Here is a 23,014-nt window from a genome sequence, read left to right on the forward strand (position 1 = left end):
TTAGGCCTTACATGGCATGGACCTGGCAGTCAGCGGAGCAACCAGACGAACAATGAGGAAGAGAGAATTGTCATATTCCCTGTTGTCTTTTGTTTTTGTACTTTTATGTTGAAATTCTTGTTTAGTTCCGGTTTCCTGTTAGTTTTGTAGTCCTTTGTAGTTTTATTCCTTGATTGGTTCTCCCTGATTATTACTCATACCCTGATTGTTTCCCCAGGTGATCCTCGTTCCCTTGTTTGTTCTCTTGTGTATTTAAGCCCTTGGTTTCCCTGTTTCCTGTGTCAGTACTTGCATGTATGAATGTTTTTGTCTATGCGCTGTGCCATGTTCCCTGTGTTTTGCTTTTCCTTTGCTCAGAGTTTACTTGTTTTTCAGTTTAATAAAGCTGCGTTTAGATCCTTATTCCTTGCCTGCCCCTTCACAAAAAGAGAGTGTGTTCTTCCTGTTTGGAAACATTTTAACTGAAATTGGTCGCATCTTCAAAGGTGCTCTGCGCCAATCAGAAGTGACTTTTCAGAATCACATGGTCAACTGGGCAGTCTTTTCCGACAGTTGATTTATGGTCCTTTGTTTCAGATTCTTACAAATTTCCTGCTCAAAAATAGTGCATATTTAATCATGAACTTTTATATCTTTAGAATGGTACAAGAGACATGATATTCATTGTCATCAGCTTGCTAAATGCATGCTATGAATACTTACATACTAAACATGAATTTATTTCATGGATATTATACGTGTAGTTAACAAAACCCTGGTTACAAATCATACTCAAAATGTAAAGTTTCTTTAACCACTAGGATTAATACAGCAAACTTTTCCTGCCCCAAGAGCAGCGGCATTACCATACACCAGTAATACTAATTAATAATGCTCACAGCACAGTTTTCCTCAAAGAAAACCTGAGCGACAGCTAATTGCTGAATACACCACTGAACAGATTCGATTTTGGCTTTCTGTCACTCCAACGCCAGTCGCTCGATTTCAGTCCCTCAGATTTGAGTCATTATCATCCAAACATCCTTACTTGCTTCAGATAGTCAGAGTTCAACATGTTCTGTGGTGAGCAGAGCTGTTAAACCTAACTAAGCTAATGCTAACTGGATATTTGCCTTAAAATATTGTGCTCTTTGACTCAAGCAAGATAAAAAAGTTAAACCCAGATTACCAAATAAACGTTAAAAAAATTCTTACCTTTGGAGAAAGTGTACTCACGTCTGAAATTCTTCCAACCAACGCACACTCCCACTACTGACACTGCTGGGAATATATATATATATATATATATATATATATATATATATATATATATATATATATATATATATATATATATATATATATATTTTTTTTTTTTTTTTTTTTTACTTGATCCCGTCTGTTTTCAATTCTTGGACCTGCATCCTCTACGTTTTGATCATATATCGTTCTGCCCTCAGAACATGTTTGGTATGTAAAACTCCCATCTGCTCTTTCTGGGCGGAATCAAAAACACACTGTTTTCATGTGTCTCTTTAAATGCAAATGAGCTGCTGCTCCCCGCCCGGACATAGCTCTCCTCTCCATGAATACAATCAGAGACAGAGTTTCAATAACTGTGTTTTCATCCAAGGATTTTTTGCGAAAAAGGTTTTAGCACATCAAAATAAAGCTGATGGAAATGCACATTATCGCTAAAATGTCAAACAAATGTCGATATAATATTTTTCCATTTAACTCAAGTGTATAAACTCTATGTCGATACATCAAATGTTGTGAAAAAATGGTTTGGAAACAGTTTTTGTCTATAAAATTAACGCAAAAATGTAGTGTCACATAACAGAGTTTGCCCCAATCGTTAGCCTGTATTAATCATGACAACTTGAAAGCCAATTTATTGTGCGTGATTATGGATTGATCTTTATCGGGCATATAGAGCTGATCTGCAAACGTGACACTTCCAGGAGTGCCAACACAAATATCTCATGCACGTTGAACAAATGAATGGCCACTGTTTGTGATTAATTTAATCGCAGTATCCATCCACTTATTTATTAATGTTTCTTTTCCACACCATTCAAAATAATAGACAGCAGTCACGAAATTAGCCCACAGTACAAAAAAACATATAATTTCTGTGCATAAATATGTTTTAAATTAAGAATAAATACACAATACTAGGTGAAAAGCTTCAGCTTCTTCTTTTTTCTTTTTTTTTTAACACTTACAGCCCAATTCTATTAAATTATTGTTTAGTTTTACATTTGAAAAAATGCTGGCAAAATCCCCTGTATTAAAAAAAGCTATTTTCCATCTATTTCTCTCTCAAATCGTCTTTTTGGCATGAATGTAAACAATACAATATTGCCAAAGCAGAGCCTGTGTAAAAAGAACTACACCTTAATATATAATTACATTTAGTTTAACAGATTTAACAAATATAAAAATAAATAATAAAAATAAATACAAAACAGGCTCAGAACTGCTGAAGCCCACAGTGTTTATAAAAGTGAAGAGCACTGACACATAAATGAATATATACACATAAACTGAGGGTCACTGTGGTGAACATTGGGGTGACACACGGGGTAAAACACATAACACATATTCACCCACTGTCTCTCAGGCTGTGACACGTTAAAACGTATCTTGCAGCCTGTGCTGCTGTGTGTCCCTCTCCAAGTATTATATTAATTTGTTCTTGTTCTGTCATGGTTATAAATGTGTCAGTGCTGTTTGTTAATTTATCTATATATATATATATATATATATAAATGTCCCTTGTATCTTGAAATTTTGGGCAGTGAAGTAGAAAGTGCACCTCTGTCTCAACCTCACCTGTCATACAGTGAGCACACACCCTTTCTTCTCTGGGTAACCATGTTTTTCTGTGTCTGCCTCTCTCAATGGCGCGAAACTGTGCTCACTGAGCCTGTACTTTCTCAGGATCTGTCTCTGCTTTGTATCTCTGACAGTGAGCAGATACTCTTCCAATTCATACTTTGATTTTAGAGTCCGATAGAACTGTAATTTGCTTTGTGATTTAGTTTCTTGATCCCAATGTTCCAGATAGGTGATTTGAGATTGTTTGATAATCTGATTTATTCTGATGTTTGGTTGTAAAGCAGTGCTGGTCTGAGGCTGGTTAGTGTTAGTAGTGTTAACTGGGATAGTGAGTCTCAGAACCAGCTGATTGAGGGGGCTTTTTTCAGGGTTAAGTTATTGGGTTTGTAGCGCTTTAAAATGTAGCGACTCTGTGGGACTTTATTTTAAATGAGATCTTTTTTGTATGTTAATAATCAATGGGAATCATCCTAATTTCTCTCTCACTCTTCTCTCTCTCTCTCTCTCTCTCTCTCTCTGTATCTGTATGAATGTCTATCTATCTATCCTAGATTTCATATCTATCTAGATATGAATAAGATACATTGTTATTATTAAACACAGTATGAGAGCAATGGTCTGTTCCAATGTCCTGATGTTAATATTTTATATTTCATGTCATGCAATCATGCAGGAACACCAAAAGTTAAAAAATTATTACTTTGAAGTTGTTTTTATTATTTATTTGTTTATTTTTGCAAACCTCATTAAATATTTTTTTAAATATGAATAACTGTGCATGATGAACCAAATGGTGACTATATGAGACAAATAAGTGGTTTGGAGTATCAAAGTTACTGATAGCATAAGGTTTTTTTTCCTCCCCTTTGGAAATTAATTACTGTGTAAATCGTTTGTGAAATTCTTACGTAATTTTTATCTTTAAATTCAATGCAACAATTTACATTAGAATGGATTTAGGAATGATTTAAACAGAAATTAATTCTGCTCATTTTTCATTACGTAATGTTATATTTTTTAACATATTGTTATGATGTTATATTATGCCTCATATTTGTGTAAGCAAATTACACAGAAAGAGGAAATCAAGCAAATTATGCAGTGCACATTACACGGGGTTGTTTCCTTTGTGATCCAGACTTCTCTCTTAATTTGAATGACTCATCACCCTTGCAACCAGATGAAAGTTCAGTGCTGACCACACCACACATCTGGGACATCATCTAAGTGTGAAGATCACCCACATTATGCTCTTGTGCAATTATACAAAGGTCATTTGGCAATTATGGGGCAGTGATGGCTCAGCAGTTAAAGCTCTGGGCTACTAAACAGTAGGTCGGGGCTTCAAGCCCCAGCAACGCCAAGATGCCACTGTTGGGCCCTTTAGCAAGACCCTTCACCCTATCTGCTCCAGGGGTACCATATCATGGCTGACCTGCACTCTGACCACAGCTTACCTGGGATATGTGAAAAATTTTATTTCACTGTATATGTTCAAAATATATATAATATGTCACAAAAAGAATAAAGGCTTCAAGACAGAAAGATTTAATATGCTGTGTTTTCATGTGAAAAGTAAACAAGATTAAGTACAAATGATAGAAAGTATTAAATTACTTGCAATCGGAAATAAGTGGAGTAAAAAGATATAAAGATTGAATTTCCCTTCCTTTGAAAACATCTATTGCCCTTCAGTCACAAGACCTCAAAAAAAAAAAAAAAAGAAAGAAAAAAGGAAAACTAAGAAAGGGACTTGCTGCTTGTTCAATGTACTTTGTTAAAATGAACTAAGCAACACAAATCTAGAACATTTTGTGACAAATTTATTTCATTGAGTGTAATTTCCATATTACTTAAGCTGTTTGAGTTGGGGAATACTTTTTTGTGGTGTTAATGTAGCATTAATCAAACTGGGAAGGGAATTTGCATTTCCCAGCATGCTTTGCATTAGACTCGACTGGGAGATAACATTTTAAAATGAAGTGTCAATGCCAGATGAATATAAAGAGGGATATTTGTTAGCGTTTGCTATTTTACTTTGAGATTCAGAAGAGTTTGTGTTATGTTGGAGTTTTGGGGGTTGCCATTATGGTGAAAAGTGGAGCTTGAGCATATGATAAGGACAGCTGATATTCTATGAGATAATTTATTACTCACTTTATTAAGCAAGCGCTGCTCTGACTATTGCGTAGATACTAAATTGCACTATGCACTTCCAACCAGTATTTAGCAATCTAATATTCACTTTCACTAATTAATACATAAAGAATTAAAAGGTTAATTTAGCATGTTAAAATTTGTAAAAAAAAATGTTATGATCGGCATTCAAACCTAATTTAATGGAAGTATTTCAGGTGTCCACGTGTTGGGCTTTTGAAATATTAATCACAGAATAAACACATTTTTAATAAATAAATAGAATGATATTGCATTTTTTTTAATACTGTGTAACCCGCTAAATTCAGGAATCACTCGTCTTTAAAGGAAATACACTTCAGCCAAATTCACCAAATTTACGGTATTTTAGCGTCGAGACTGGTGATTCGCTTGGCCTGGTTCTAGGGGTCTCTCCTCCTCGCCCTGTAACCCGCCGCGCCTCTGCAGTCACCGGCTGTGTCCGCCAGAGGGCGCTCGGGCTCCGATGTCAATGCGCGCCATTCGATTGTGGAAAATGCCACCAGATGGCGGTTTAGGATTGCTGCTCTTCTGAAAGGCGCGGTTCATTCTCCCGGTCCAATTTTCAATTAATAAATCCATACATCGGAAAACTTTTATCGAATTCCGAATCGCGGGAACGCCGACCTATACGGCCATGAGCATCCCAGGTGAGTTTCGTGCGTTTTTGTGGCGTTAGTGCTGTGTGAAGGGTAGCGGGTCTGGAGATTAAAGATGGAGGACAGCAAGGCTGGTGGGGGATGGGCGGCTTCTCCTCTCCTCTCACACTGTATATCTCCTCAGGCCAGATCCACACACCCGCAGCTGAGCTTTAGCGCCTGCGAGAGCACGCATGGCTCGATTATAAACAAAAGGTGTTGATTTCTTATTACAGAAATTTGATGGGCATTATGTGTTTCTGCAGAGCTGCATCAGATTTGTCGCAGACCGTGAGCAGGACTCATTATATAATAATAGGTTTAGTTTAGTCAAACACTGATTACTGTGGGCTTGTGTAGGCTATATTATTGGTGTTTTTTGTGTATAAAGTTCTCTTTTCGTCACGACACGCATCACAGGTCCCGTTATTTTAAGTCTTAAATCGTCCAAAATCCAAAAAATTATTTCAGACATAAAATTGATCAAAAGAAGACTCTAAATGTAAAATGTGGAAATGCAATATATTAAATCATATAGGTAATTTCAGTGTAAGAGACCGAGACAAGTGTAGTAGTGTTGCTAGAATATAGAGGAATAGGCTGACCAGTGAATGTGTGAGATTTTAGCGGGTAAATGTGTTTGTAAGGGGGGGATGGGGTTGTGTTTTCACCTTTGTTTTCTTATGTAGTTGTCAGACTGTAGGAAGATCACACTAGTAGTGAAACTTACAGTCTGCTCACCAACACTTTACCTGTGTTATTTCTCACTTTTGCTTTGTCAAGTTTTCCTCATATGTTAACTTAGCTTAAACTCCTGAGATAATTTGGTTATGTATATGTTTTTTTCTCATTTGTATGTTGTTAGCTGACATACAATACTGTATATGGGAGCATTTATTCTTAAATAAAGAAAAGAAAATGTTATGCTTTTTATCAGTAGTGGACCAGTTTCTTATACAAATTTCAACAGGTTTGCAGGTTTATTTTATACCAAGTCCCATCAGAAAGTTTCATCAGCTTTCTATAGTGCAATGGTAATTTTTTGTGCTCTGAGTGCAAGACAAGTTTATTTAAATAGCACATTTCATACGTAATGGCAGTTCAAAGTCTTTTAAATGATAAAGAAAATATAAGATTCATAAAATATATATAATTTAAGAACAAGAAATACAAATAAAAAGTAATACATTAAATAAATACAAAATTATTAAATTTAATAAAAAAGGAAAAGAATACTGAAATAAAACTATACAGTGCAATCCATAAGTGCAGCACAGTGCCCAATCAATACATGCACCGCTAAACAGATGTGTTTTCAGTCTAGATTTGAATGTGTTTACTGTTGGAGCACATCTGAGCTCTTCTGGAAGCTGCTTCCAGCTGCGGGTGGCATAATGGCTAAATGCAGTCTCGCCTTGTTTTGAGTGAACCCATGGCATTTCAAACTGACTTGAGGTTTAGATTTATATTCAACAGTCATGTCTGCAATGTATTTATGTCCTAGGCCATTGAGTGATTTATAAACGAGTAATAGTACTTAAAAATCAATTCTAAAGTAACTGGAAGCCAGTGTTAAGACCTGAGGACTGGAATAATATGCTCCAATTTTTTTGTTCTGGTGAAAATCCTGGCAGCAGCATTTTGAATGAGCTGCAGCTCTCTTATGGTCTTTATGGGAATGCCAGTGAGGAGTCCTTTATAGTAGTCCACTATGCTGATGATAAATGTTGTCTTGACTGGATACAAAACATCTAATTCTCACTATATTTCTTAGATGATGGTAGGCTGTTTGGTTATTGCTTTGATATTTCTACTGAAACTAAGGACTGACTCCAAAATGACCCCAAGATTCTATACTTGATTTTTTGCCTTTATGCGCCTGGAGTCAAGGTATGTGTTTACCTCTGGAGTTTTGCCTTTGTTGCGAAAGAACAATGACCTCTGTCTTGTTGCTTAACTGAAGGAAGATTCGGCACATCTAACTGTTAATTTCGTCAATGCACAGGCACAGATAGTCTATGGTGCTGTAGTCATTTTGCAACAGGGGTATATCTGTTTGTCATCTGCATAGCTATGGTACACAATTTGGTTCTTTTACATAATTTGGCCTACTGGGAGCATATAAAGGTTGAACAGGATTGATGCAAGTATTGAGCCTTGAGGGACTTAACACTTCATGGATGTCCACTCAGATTTATAGTTGTCTATGTTCACATAGTAACCCCTCTCTTCTAGATATGACCTGAACCAGCCGAGGACCGTCCCAGAGAGCCCTACCCAGTTTTCCAGTCTGTCTACGAGAAAGCAAGAGTTTTCTGAACAAAATAGTTATAAACACGCATTGCCATTTAGCTAAAAACTAGAAGTGCTCTGTGAGTTCTTTGAAGATGTACTCCGGATTTAATACAAGTTAAGCTTATTCGACAGCATTTTTGACAATGTTGATCACCACAAAAAAAATGTTTTACTCGTCCTGCCTTTTCTTTTAAAATAATAACAAATCTTGGTTGCAGTGAGGCACTTATGATGAAAGTGAATAGGGCCAATCCGTAAACATTAAAATATTGTTTTCAAAGGATTGACCTATTTCATGTGATGTCACTGTATGACCATGCTACCATGTATGTGACCAATGAGTGGATGTGGCAAAAGCTCGTGAAATTTTGTTTCTATTTATAAATCTTGAAAAGGTGATACTGTTGTTTAATTACCAGAGCCAAAATGTAATTTTTCTTTCAATAAAGTTTTATCTTTTAACTGACACTGATTTTTCTTCTTTTCCAAAGTCAAGCAGTTATGATTTATAACATAATCGAGTTGGATACAATTAAACTGGAAATGCACATAAGACGGTGCAGTTCATAACACCCAGACTGTATAGAAGGTGTATCATAATTGTAACATATTGTAATAAATAAAAAGCATTATAATGTGAATATTTAGTACACATTTAATGTGTATACTAATGTCAGTCAATAAACAACACTCCATAAGATCATGAAGCACAGACTTTATTCACACCACCAGACTAGTGGTGGGAAGTTCGGATCATTTTACTGACTCGGATCTTTGAGTCTCGTTCAGCAAAATGAACGAATCTTTTTTCGAGTCATTTCGTTCATTTCAGCAGAATATAATTAAATGTCATGTTAAATAGCCCAAAACATCAAGTAGTCTACTTACGAAAATGTTGATTCAATTTGAAATAAATAAATAAAAATAAACTATAGGGTAATGCAGCCAAAGCCAATTTATAAGAAACCGAAATGTTAATTTATTAATTGGGTCTTAAGTTTAAGCTATTGCAGTTAGTTCACCTCACCTCCTTTTTCTCCGCCTCTTGTGTCATCGGGTTCGAACTTCAAAACGTTAAAAATACTTAGTTGTCGATGTCGACTCGTCAGTGTCTGTGTGTGGGCCGTGTGGTGTGACACAGCAGCCAATGCACTCACTGACTGCATGCACATGCAGCATACCAGTCCGGATCCGGAAAGATAAATGATTAGTTCAAGTCGTCGACTCTCGAGTCTTCGGGTTTGAGTTCGGCCGGGTCCGAGTCTTTCGTTCTTCCTGTCAGTCCCATAGAGACTATGCTGTCAGTACCGGAAGAGAAATGATTAGTTCGTCTCTTCGGTTCGAGTCGTTCGTTCTTCAAGTCAGACTCACAAACCCATAGCACAGCACTAAGTGCTATGGGTTTGTGAGTCTGACTTGAAGAACGAACGACTCGAAACCGAAGAGACGAACTAATCATTTCTCTTTCCGGTACTGACAGCATAGTCTCTATGGGACTGACAGGAAGAACGAAAGACTCGGACCCGGCCGAACCCGAAGACTCGCGAAAGATGAACTAATCATTTATGACTTCATGTACCTTATGCGATGTTGCGCGCATGCGCGGTCAACACAAAATGAACGAATCACTCTCTGAGACAACTCGGTAGTCCCGAGTCATATTAAAGATTCGTTCAAAATGAACGAATCGTTCATGAACGACACATCACTACACCAGACTACATTGTAAAACACTAATATGCCTCGGTTTCTTTGTGTATTATTCATGAGTTAAAAGCAGGTCTTTCATTCATACAGATGGCATAATCATATACTTTTTGTAATATTGTGACCAAATCAGAGCAGAAAATAACACAAACATTTTTAACTTCTTAATGAGGGGTGTTTACAGTGATGTACCGGTAGGCATGTGCACTCGCTGGTCACACATCAGACTCGCCAGCATACAGAGATAAATTGTGGATTAAATATATTTAAATGTTTGTGAAAGTCAAATTTGGCAATATTTATGCTGACCTCAGACTTGTATACATCTTTCTTGGGACTTTGCATGGGTCAAAAGCATTTTTTGAGGTGTTTCTTGATCGTTTTACGGTTGTTTTTTCCATTCACCACCATTGTTTCCTCCCGCCGATGGTCACAAATTTGGCCGCAGTGGGGAAAGTGACATCACTGAAATGGGTCAATAGCCACAAGATGTAAACGGTATGTGTGTTAACATGATTTTAGTGTAATAACATCACTAACTAACCCTTTTTTGTGCAAAGTCCAATTTATATATATATATATATATATATATATATATATATATATATATATATATATATATATATACAACTTTGTTGCCATGATGATTTAACACCATAAACCGTAAAAACAATGATTTATGAATAGACTACTTAAAAGTATTTGCAGCTAAATTAATGTAGGCTAAGTGCTTTTGTAAATTTACAAGCTTCATATATCTGCCTTTAAGCCCTCCAAAAATTGGCCCCATTCACCTCCATTATAACCTTTTTTTTTTTTTTTTTTTAATATAATTTTTGGGTGGTAAACAACATTATGCCACAAATGCTGTCGATTGAGCTTAAAGGTGCTGTTAGGGATTTTTATTTTTTTATGGAAAATTATACAAAAAATTTCCCTATTCCCTTAAAGACATTAATGAAATAAGTGTCCTGAGATATCTCACCGGTCTCTGTGAGTTTGTAAACAAACAAAAATGTGTCCACAGACCACCTGCCAATCATTTTGCTTGTTCTCGTTTAAAGCAGATCATTGAGGCTTTCATAATATTTGTTAGTTGATTGCGTTTGTGCCACTGTTGAATTTGACAGCAACAGGAACAAACAATGCTGCTGTTTTGCTCAGTTTTTGTCTCAAAATTATCTTTGGATGGCAGGGTTTCGGAATGAGGGTGTGTGGCTAATTCAACGGCTCAGACATGTGACAGCTTTAAAACACTAAAATCGCTTACAGCACCTTTAACTTGTATTGAATCTGGAATATTCCTTTAAATACAAAGTATTAAAATACATTCTAAAGCCTGAGGCTAAATTGAGCTTCCAATAAGCCTAAATTTGTCTTAAAATACATAACTGAATGGATTATTATCTTGTAGTTATTTAAAAAGCAATAATTTTGTATTTCTTTGTATATTTTCTATTTGTCAGCCAGAGAACATTGGTTCAGTTTGTAATCAGTTAATTTTTGCAACATTGAAGTGCACAGAATTCTTTTCTTTTCATAATTCTGTCCCACAGGCTTTTTTTTTTTGCATTGAAATGATGTGAATGTTATGATTTCAGGCAGTATTGACTGGACTGTAGGCCTACTATTAAGATCTTGCAGCCAGGACAGTTTCTTACCATTTTGGCCCACTAGGCAAGATCTCATCCCGTGGTCTGGTCTGCATTGGCCCCTCAGCTGCAGCTATGCCTAGAAACGGCCCTTCAGTATTAAAGTCCCTGTGTAGTGCCTTGACGTGTGCAGATTGATTTGTTTTTTTTACGTATTTCCAAATGAAACAGGAAGTGTGGGCAGGATATTTAGAAATAAAATAGCCAATAGTCTTTAGTTTACACACACATAAACACCTTTTTCACTCCAGCTGTAAATCCCAAGAAAACTGGTAGTACATAAAATATAAAGAAACTCCAGCAATTTCCTTATGTGTTGGCACGTCCAATTCAGAAGTGATCATCCCTATGCCCTATTCTCTTCAAAGACAATTACCCTCCACTGTGAGAGCTTCAGGTGGCTTAAAGGTGATAACAGTCAGTCAGAACTCACCTTTTAAGTGATTCTTATTGGAAAAATTCTGTTTGGAACGACACTACACTATGGATTGCGCTCCCTTTGAAGTGCCCTGCAAAAGCATGATAAGCAGGAGTTAGAAAACAACCAGACGCACAGTTGTAGATGGAGTGTGTGTTCTCGTTGTAGAAAGCATTTGTTTGGACAAGATTTCTCAACCTCTATGTGAGGTCATGGATGTTCCTGAGTCTTTTTATCCGGAAGAGAGAGAGACTGCAGATTTTAAATGCTTTGGCTATATCTTCTGAATTAATTTTTGTCAATATTTAGAAGTAGCCTACATTAGCATATAGATGACAGATATGGACTAAAAGCAGAAAAACTTTCATTTTGATTTCACAGGGTTTTTATGTATCAGAATTGTAATATAATTGATGTGTGGCAGATCAATACAAGGAAGCGGTCAGTAAAACCGAGTTTTGACTGTGATGTGCAAATGACGCAAGCATGCAAGGTTACCAGAAGTCGGCTTAAGCGAGTGGTTCTCAAAGTGTGGGGCGCGCCCCGTGGCGTGGCACAGAGGTATTGTAAGGGGGGTGCGGAAGACTGGCCCGTTCTCAAATTTCGTTCACTTTCACACATAATTACCGAGAATGAACACAGGAAACAATGTGTGCAAATTATTTTCCTCTGCCTTTTCTGCTGCCTTGTTCAAACATTCGCCTGGCACCGCAGCGCATCCTGAGTGCGCATCTCTTGACAGCCAAAAGCTTTCATGGTGTCAGGTGCGCTCGCAATGCTGTCGCTATGTAAAGAAGTCGTTCTGCCATGAGCGCTAGTTTCAAAAGGTTGAATAGTGACTCTTAAATTTTGGTGTGTTCCTCACACAACACCATCATTTGACTTCAGAAGAAATAAGATCTAAGGCACGAGTGTTATGGACAACTTTAGGGTGCTTTGATGTGTGCTTTTGCAGCTTGGACAGCCTCAATCACGATCCTGTCATCCCTCAATGCTGTGTTTCACGGATGAAAAATATCATACTGGTTTTGAACGATGAGGGTGTCAATCCCCCACCTTGGTAATTAAAGTTTTTCAGTATAATTAAAAAAGTTCCAATTATTTTACAGAGGTCCAGACAGCAGCGAAACAGCGCATCAACAATGCTGTCACGTGATACTTGTTACTTTTTTTTTTAATGCTTGCAAGGATGGACCAATCACAGTCATTTAATATTACTGGATGAGGATTTTAAAAATACTTTTATGGAGACTGAGGCTTATTTCCATTAATATGTTTGAATCCTTGCAATTATCAGTTTTTATTAAAAATAAGTCTTCTGAGCGGCCCCTGGAGGTAGAAAACTTTGTCACATGAAATACAACAATAGTCTTTGGTGTTGCTACAGCAGTATTGCTTTTTATTCTTTTTTTTTTTTTTTTTCTTTTAACTATATAGGCATACGTTTTGTTTTTAGGTAACACAAAGTATTCATAAAATAAAAAGATGTTCTTGTTTTAAGGGGGCCGTGAACCGAAGTGCAAGCATAGCACATCCTGTGGTTGTAGAAAGTGCAAGCATTCAAAAATCTGAAAACAGACTCCTGTTCAGTGTATTCCACATTGAAAGGAGACTGTTTTAACTAGCCAAACATGTAATTGTTTGTCTACTTTGCATCATAGTTTCCTAGTAGTTTGAGAGTACCATATCCTCCCTCTTTCAGTTACTTTCAGTCTCGAGTTGTAATGCTCTGTTCTAGATGTGTTTAACTTGGCTCATCAAATACTTTAAAAGCACAACATGTTCATTGTTACTCTGCACAAGACGCTCATAATGACTTCTTCCTTCCTGTTAGTCCGGAAGGCATGTGTTTGCTTGTACATGTATCTTTTAATGGTTGCAAATATTCCTGTTCAAAATGGTCAGTTTGACGTCAACAGGGTTCACTTTAGTGCCAAACATGAAGTAAAAATCAATTAGTTGAGAGAAGGACGGATCCATTTGTTATTGTATGTTATCAAGTAGGGGTGGGCGATATGACCAAAATCTTCTATCACGATATGAGTAATTTCATATATAATGATAATGATATATATCACAATATAGTAATTGTTTTCTGTAAAACCAAAAAATCAGTTAACATGATAAATATATTGTAATGCCTATTTTTGGAACATCCAGTCAGGGAAAAAAATACTTTTGAAATGAAATGACTTCCTCCTTTATCATTTTCTCCTTATTTAGAACTTGACAAAGTTTAAAATAAAATAAACTCTCGTTTTTAAATCAACCTTACCATAATACTCAATTTCACTTTATGCCACATTTCAATCTGATATGTTGTTGACTAATATTATTATAAACTTTCCCCAATAAACTCAAGATTCATTTTCAAGGCAAAGTAACAAAGAAAATATTACATAATTTTAGTATAAACAATTCTCAACAAAAATAACATCTTGAAAAAAATACATGTAAAAAATATTTATAGACACTACTTGCAAAAAAAATTCTACCGGCTGCAACTCATTCCCTGCTCAAGCATGGTTTCAGTCTCATGTGAAGCACTGCCACTGATAGATACGCACATGCTGCGCACATGGATGATTACATATCGCAATATACACAATATAGTAAAAACTCTATTGGTTGACACTTTATATCGTCGCCAATTTATATATCTCATACCGCCCACCTCTTTTATAAAGGGATGGGTCTAGATCTGTAGTGAAGCACATGAATCTGGCATCAGTGTATGTTTTATCAATCTTACCGCTCTAACCGTTGATATTTAACTGGATTTATCAGCCCTTTCCTTGTTTTAATCAGTTATTGCTCCAACTTGCTAACACATCTGCTTTTGAAGGGAAAATGGTTAGGCTTATAGTTGGAGAAAAGGCAGCAATAAAAAACATATATCATGTAAAAATGCTGAATGTTAGCACATTTGATTTAGATGCTGGCAATTTCCACAAGAATGGTCTGCAATAATGTCTATCTTGCTAAGTGATTGCTGTACATCTCAGCCTTTTTATTCATGCAAAACCATAAACATTAAATAAGCCTAACATAATAGAGTTTGCTTTGAACCAATTTTGAGGTCATCCACTTGGCACAGTACAGATTTTTTGCTGGCCAGATTCTGTCTAATGAATAGTGAGCTTGTTAAAAGATTAAAACAAGAAAGAGGCTCTTTTGCTTCAGAGTTTGAATTTTTCAACATCTTAGCACTCTTGGACATACTCAAAAGTAGATCATCGATTGTCTTGATCTACTCCACACAAGACAGACATTTGGAAAATCAGAGATTGTGTCAGATATGTAATGCTTTATGAATGCATATAACATTTTGGCATTCATTTTAAATGTGACATTTGACAAAAATTTGACATTTAACAATGGACACAATTTGACTAAACGTCCAATTTCCAGTGTGTTGAATGAACAGGAAACTTGATTAGGCTATATTTAAAAAAATGTCTTGGTGACATATTATTTGATTGGACTACCATATATTAACACTAAATTTGATTAATTAACCATGCTGAGCTAGGTAATGGCAAGAAAGGTTAAGGCACTATTCTTTGTGAAGCTGCATTGGAACAGTATGTATTGTGAAAAGTAGGGCTGCCAAATTTACTTGATTTAGTTGTACTTGATTAAAAATATTCCTCGATTAAAAAATTGCCTAATCGACAAATCGTAAATAAGGTGGAAGTGGACGAGGGTCCAAAAATGTAACAACAAGGTGTCAGGCTGTGCAAAAGCACTTAACTTTAGATTTTAAAACAATGCAGTTGTCTGTCGACTGAAAAAAAATAAAATCACTTCTGCAATGCAACGGCACTTGAAAACATGGTATCCAGTTTTCACAGACTCGCCGGACACAGCACGGTAAGTTCACTAGGTAGAGAAGTTGAGCCCTTCGTTGCCATGGGGGACATGCTGAAGTCACCAAAAAACACATTTAAATGTACTCTAAACCTATTTATCTACACAACTGTTTCCAATTAGATTTTTTAATGATTAAGTTTGTAATAGTTCACAACAGGGGCAGACCGGCCATCGGGAGAATGGGCCGAGATAATCTGAAATGGGCTGCGCGTTATGCAGAACGGGTCACAAAATGGCACTGCGTTATGCCGAAGGGGGCAGCATACAGAAAAGGACAGCGACCCCAACCCAGGCCGATTTATCTTCCCATTCCACCCCGGGTTCGCAATGCCCCTCTTCCGATAAATATATTGTAGTTTATGGTCATTATCAAAGGTAAAATTCTATGTGGGAATCCAGAAAACTTTATTTACTGAACAGAGCTGCAGCTCTGTATGCTGTCAGTCATAGCTCAACATGAGCTTTCTGTTAAAGCCAAACGGATGCGCATCTTACGCCCCGCAGACAAATAATTTATCAGGCTTGTTTTAGGGAGTAACTGCTAACTTGTGAAATTATTAACCGTGTTTTTTCAAGAAGGAACTTAATGTATAGATGCTTAAGGGCATTTTACACAGTATGTGGAAAGCAACAAGCTATATATCTGGAAAGTATCTAGCCAATCATTGCTTGAAACTGCTGCAGCTCAACACTAGATCAATAGAGTGATAAACATGCATCTCCCCATGACACAATTACTATAAATATTATATTCCGTGTTGCATGATAGTGATAGTAAAAAAAAATCTCTATAAAATAGTTACATTTATTTTTGTGGTAGATATTGTTTATGAAACAATCAAATATTTTATTTCCATGGCCTGTTTCCCTACGTTTGAGTTCTAAACTGAAATGGGTAGATCACGATGAACTAGTTCATGAAAAAAGTTGATCTTGCATTAAAAATTGGCCACACCTGGAGTAGCCAATGCCTGTCAGCTGGAATTATTTAGATTTATATTATAGACCTGCTTTGAGTGTCTGTTGGCTTTAGATATTGTTTGCTTAATTGTTTTGTTGTCATTATCATTCAGTTGTAGAGTACATCAACACCTAGGTCAGTGTTACTCGCTATTTTTTGTAAGTAGGCCACTTTGGGTTGAGACAATCATTTAGATGGCCACATCAGTAGTGTAGTCGAGGGCATACGCATGCATACGCCGTATGCCCACCAAAAATAAGTGATGATACATATGGTCACCAGAACAACAAATAGGCTTTTGACCTGGGACTTTTTCAATCTAATAACATGATGCGTGTTGTACTTTTTCTTCCAAAATTATCAATTGAGAGAAAATTCAGAGCAGTAGAGCACATGCTCTATACTTATATTTTGCATTTTTCTAATTAATTGCTTATTTTTTTATAAAAAAATGTATACTAGGCTATTATATTAACATTTTGAGTAAAAAAAACAACTGTTATGGGGTTCAAATTTTGTTAATGTTAAGTTTAATTTAGTGTTTTAATCAGACTTTTAAACCAGACAATGCATGTTTGTTCTTTTCCCTTAATAGTATAGTTAGTTTGAGTCACCATCATTGTGGTTTAAGTAGCATATATGCTGGGTTGGAAATCTCAAACATCAAGTATTTTCTTGTTTATATCAAGTGTGTTTTGAAGGCAAAAAACAACAATGAAGGATGTCATCTCTCAAATTGGACACGTTTACAATTGCTGCCTGAATTGATTAGCACCTGTGTATTGGCAGCTTGTGATGTGCGAATGATTTGCATGCCATAGGGTGCCGACCCCAGTGTACATACTCGTTGTTACATTACTTTCAAGTACCTGTATGTTGACCCTAAATCTACCCCTACCCCTACTAGGGTTGCGCAAAATATTGCTATACCAAAACATTTTAAACTATATCATCTTCTTGTTAATTTCGGTATCATATTAAAGTATTCTGCCATTAGCCCTGTATGGCCAAGTGTGATCATTAAACAGCAGAAGGATGTCATTTAATTAAATAATATACAGTCACATGCACTGCGTGCCACAGTGTAAATAAGAGGCGCCTCTCTGCCCTGTCATCTCCTTCACACACACACACACACACACACACACACACACACACACACACACACACACACACAAACATGCTTGATTTTTATGCAGTGTGTCCAATAGTATCTATCTGCAGAGCCACAGATAAGTGTGTTGAGTGTATAAACGGCTGTGAACTGTATAATGAACACTTTCAACTGATTGCGTGAAATTGAAGTCATTATGACAGAAAAGTATTACTTCTGTATAAAAGTGTAAAATTCAAAGCATATAATATTAAATGGTTATATTATTATCTGTAAGCAATATCACATAAGCAAGTGTACTGAATATGAGCATGTTGTGATTCAGCCATGGCAGCCTTTTGCCTCGGGTAATCAGATTGTTTTCATTGATACTGTAAAGCTCTGTTTCACATCTTTTTTGTTGTTTTCTTTTGTATACCAAATATAATATATTTAAGCAATATCACATGAGCAAGTGTGCGATATGGTCCTATATCAGCACTGCAGTGATTCGGCCGCAGGCGCGAGGCCTCAGTCCAAGTGCCATAGGTAATTACAGCAGTGCTGATGTAGGGCCATATAGCACGATTGCGATATTGCTTGTATACAACAGTTCAATGAACAAGTACATTTAAAAAAAAAAAAAATAGGAAAAACCCGAGTATGGTCATAAATACGCATTTGTGCATTTAACTACTTTCTTATGCAACCGATCAGAATCTACCGTTGCTGGTAGGGCTGGGACAATGCGTCGACGTCATCGATGACGTCGATTCGTCAGACCCAAAACAAAGATGGCGGCGCCGGAGAGTAGTAGCAACACGAGTAGCTCCTCAGACTATCAGAAGTGCAAGGCACTCGTTCCTCTAAAGTATGGGAATTCTTTTAAATTAAAGGAAACAATTCCGTGACATGTCGTCTTTGCAAAATGGAGATGGCCTTCCATTCTAGCACCACGGCAGTGCACCAGTACCTGAAGAGGCGCACGCACGCACGCACACACACACATTATTCTTAAGGTGAAAGGAAAGTGTCAGAGTGTAAGTTGTTATTTGCATGTGAATGAAGATACTTTTTTTAGTATGTTCAACATAAATGTTGAATTCTGAATGTTTATTTTCATTATTTATTTTTTGTTGGAAAAGCACTTTCTGTATTAGCTTAAAGCGCCCAAGTTTACAACAGTTACTGTATTCTTTCAATAGCTCTAAGAAAGGGTGGCTGGGTGACCTTTTAATTTTTTTATTGAATGCTAGACATCAGAATGCATTATTTTGCTCTTGTACACTTTTACTTGAATTTTATTTTTGAATTTTGAGTTTAAGAAAAAGGTTAGTGGCAGAGTGTATTACTATATGTTGTTGTTATTTTTATGTGAATAAAGAATTAAAAGATGCACTTTTTTCAGTAAGCTAGGCCTATTTGTTTTCAAGGCTTCAAGGTTTTATTGAATGCTACCTCTGACTAAGAATGCATTACTTTGCACTTGCATAGTCTTTTATTTTGGAATTTTAAGAGCAATAAACATATATTGCAATGTTAAGGAATTCATTTTTTTTTTCATTCAGATATGTAAATCAACATGTATAAATTGCTATTAGTCAATTAATGGGAAGATAATGGAATCGAAATCGAATCGGACTGGAAAAATGAATCGTTAGATTAATCGATGCATCGAAAAAATAATCGCTAGATTAATCGTTTAAAAAATAATCGTTTATCCCAGCCCTAGTTGCTGGTTCAAAACAAATGATGCGTCCAAGACTTCGTTAGTAATTCAAAAAGGGAACTTCAGAAATAGTGTGATGGCTTGTGCTGTTTCTAACAAGGATAGACGGTGTGTGTGTGTGTGAGAGAGAGAGAGAGAGCATGTGCAATCACCTGTTGCCACACCCAATCAGAGATGCTGTCAGCTTTAACAGTAGAAATTAGACGTCCAAGAGGGGTATTCCTCTCTATTTTGTGGTAGCTGGTCCGCAAGAGTCATTCACTATAGAAACAGCAATGTCCTCCGCTATTTTAAACCTTATGTATCCAATGTGGAAACTCCGATAAAAGGTAAGCACTTGAGTTCTGTAATAAATCAGTCTGTTGTGTCTCTCAGCATGAGGCTTAATCCTGAAGTTGTTCGTTTAAAGCCATTTAAAGCTATTTCCTAGTTTTGGTAATGTATTAGTAATATGAGCGATCACAGAGCGCAGTTCTATGTAAACAATGACTAACGGATTCACTTTACGTCACCAACTGGCTCATAATACACACAAAATTATCTTTTGCCACCACCTGCTGGCTAACATATGTAATTTCACAAATAAATCCAGTAGCTCCTAACAAGATACACTTTAGTTAAGAACAGCATGAACGCAAAGTGATACACACACACAGTGAAGTGTCGGAGTGCTGATGGTGTCACACCATCAGTGCTCATGGAACATTTCTCATCCAATCAGATTCGAGGACCAGAACTAACTGTGGTATATACCGTATCTCACAAAAGTGAGTACACCCCTCACATTTTTGTATGTCTTTTCATGTGACAACACTGAAGAAATGACACTTTGCTACTATGTAAAGTAGTAAGTGGGCAGCTTGTATAACAGTGTACATTTGCTGTCCCCTAAAAATAACTCAACACAGCCATTAATGTCTAAACTGCTGGCAATAAAAGTGAGTACGTCCAAATTGAAAATTTAAGTGAAAATGTCCAAATTGGGCCCAAAGTGTCAATATTTTGTGTGGCCACCATTATTTTCCAGCACTGCTTTAACCCTCTTGGGCATGGAGTTCACCAGAGCTTCACAGGTTGCCACTGGAGTCCTCTTCCACTCCTCCATGATGACATCACAGAGCTGGTGGATGTTAGAGACCTTGTGCTCCTCCACCTTCCATTTGAGGATGTCCCACAAATACTCAATAGGGTTTAGGTCTGAGACATGCTCGGCCAGTCCATCACCTTCACCCTCAGCTTCTTTAGCAAGGCAGTGGCCGTCTTGGAGGTGTGTTTGGGGTCGTTATCATGCTGGAATGCTGCCCTGCGGCCCAGTCTCCGAAGGGAGGGGATCATGCTCTACTTCAGTATGTCATAGTACATGTTGGCATTCATGGATCCCTCAATGAACTGTAGCTCCCCAGTGCCGGCAGCACTCATGCAGCCCCAGGCCATGACACTCCCACCACCATGCTTGACTGTAGGCAAGACACACTTGTCTTTGTACTCCTCACCTGGTTTCCGCCACACACGCTTGACACAATCTGAACCAAATAAGTTTATCTTGGTCTCATCAGACCACAGGACATGGTTCCAGTAATCCATGTCCTTAGTCTGCTTGTCTTCAGCAAACTGTTTGCGGGCTTTCTTGTGCATCATCTTTAGAAGAGGCTTCCTTCTGGGACGACAGCCATGCAGACCAATTTGATGCAGTGTGTGGCGTATGGTCTGACTACTGACAGGTTGACCCCCCCACCCCTTCATTCTCTGCAGAAATGCTGGCAGCACTCATACGTCTATTTCCCAAAGACAACCTCTGGATATGACGCTGAGCACGTGCATTCACACTTCTTTGGTCGACCATGGCGAGGCCTGTTCTGAGTGGAACCTGTCCTGTTAAACCGCTGTATGGTCTTGGCCAACATGCTGCAGCTCAGTGTCAGTGTCTTGGCAATCTTCTTATAGCCTAGGCCATCTTTATGTAGAGCAACAATGATTTATTTCAGATCCTCAGAGTTCTTTGCCATGAGTTGCCATGTTGAGACCTTGTAACACTAACGTGTCACATGACACCGGGGAGGGAAAATGGCTAATTGGGCCCAATTTGGACATTTCCACTTAGGGGTGTACTCACTTTTGTTGCCAGCAGTTTAGACATTAATGGATGTGTGTTCAGTTATTTTGAGGGGACAGCAAATTTACACTGTTATACAAGCTGTACACTCACTACTTTACATTGTAGCAAGGTGTCATTTCTTCAGTGTTGTCACATGAAAAGATATAATCAAATATTTACAAAAATGTGAGGGGTGTACTCACTTTTGTGAGATACTGTATATGTATATATATAAAATATATATATAATTTTTGTTGCATACACATGCATATAAAACATACTGTACAGCTTTAATCAAATTAAAATATAGTACTTTTCAACAATATATGTGCAGTTGTTTTAGACAAGTATTTTTGTGTGTAATTTCATAAAAAATTTTTTATGAAAGTTATTTTTATTTGTTGTCTAAGTATTAAGTTAGTATCGTTACCGAGGTACCAGGGCTGGTACTGTAACCGCAGTTAAAATGTTGGTGTCTGAGCAACACAAATACATTCCCCAATTTCGTAAACTGCATATGTTAATCTTATGAGGGTTTTGTAGAACAGTACCTATGTATACAATAAGTACATTGCATGATATGTCTAATTTTCTGTGTAAGTATATAAAGAGACAACATGACAGAAGCTTTTTAAAGTGCAGCTGTTTCTGTGAGGTGGCTCCATGTTGTTTCTTTCTCCACTCTCTCCTGCAGTCTCCATTTTGTGAGCGCCTACATTGGAGCGGCCATGACTGCTGCGACTACAATGACACCGGCACAAAAGCCTTTCACATTTAACTGCAAGTGACCACTGCTCACTCTCTGCTTTGGGGATAAAACTGATAAAACATTGTTGTTACTTAGAACAGTTTAGAATGTTTAAAAGGATTTAATGGTTAAGGGTATTGTCTGGATGTAGAATAAGCTTTTGGCTTACAAGACACAAATAAAAGCACATTGCTAGCCTGTTTGCCTGGAAAGGCGAGCTCGTGGATCTGTCTCATTAGTTATTACTGTAGTTTCTCACACACTGAGCATGAGCAGCTGGTGTGTGTGTGTGTGTGTGTGTGTGTGTGTGTGTGTGTTAGAGAAACACATAAATGGGATTTTTTCTTTCTTAGTAATTGGGACTAGTAATTGATGGATATAGCTATCTGACAGACGTATAACAAGATACCTTACCTTGTCAGTGGTTGGTAAATATTTTGTTTTTAAATTTTTTGTGTAAATATTATCATTTTACTTCAGCAATTTTGCATAATCATTTGATGCCATTAGTGCTTGGCGTTATGACAGTATACGGTCTGGTGGTAGAAATTAGGGTTTGGTATTGATACAGTTTTCCTAATTTCATTTGATTCCGATTAACAAGCTCTCAATTCAGTCCACATTTAGAAAATAAATTCTCTCTCAGCTAATGATGTTAATTGTACAGGGGACCTTCTAACTTTTATTATCATTTTGGTCACAGTATAGTTTTAAAAAAATGTACCATTTAAAGGGTTATTTCACCCAAAAATGCTCACCCTCAAGCATCCTAGTTGTATATGCATTTCTTCTTTCAGCCAAACACAA

General features: G+C 37.0%; 1 protein-coding gene across 2 annotated transcripts in view; it reads left to right on the forward strand.

The window, feature by feature from the left end:
- Window positions 1-5,497: 5,497 nt before the first annotated feature.
- Window positions 5,498-23,014, forward strand: part of LOC127649558 (cohesin subunit SA-1) — a 70,553-nt gene continuing 53,036 nt past the window's right edge. For both annotated transcript variants that reach the window (XM_052134714.1, XM_052134715.1), the window contains exon 1: window positions 5,498-5,648. The gene's annotated coding sequence lies outside the window, so the exon portion shown is untranslated. The remainder of the gene's footprint in view (window positions 5,649-23,014) is intronic.

This window comes from Xyrauchen texanus, chromosome 9, assembly GCF_025860055.1.
Source record: "Xyrauchen texanus isolate HMW12.3.18 chromosome 9, RBS_HiC_50CHRs, whole genome shotgun sequence".
NCBI classification, from domain to species: Eukaryota; Metazoa; Chordata; class Actinopteri; order Cypriniformes; family Catostomidae; genus Xyrauchen; species Xyrauchen texanus.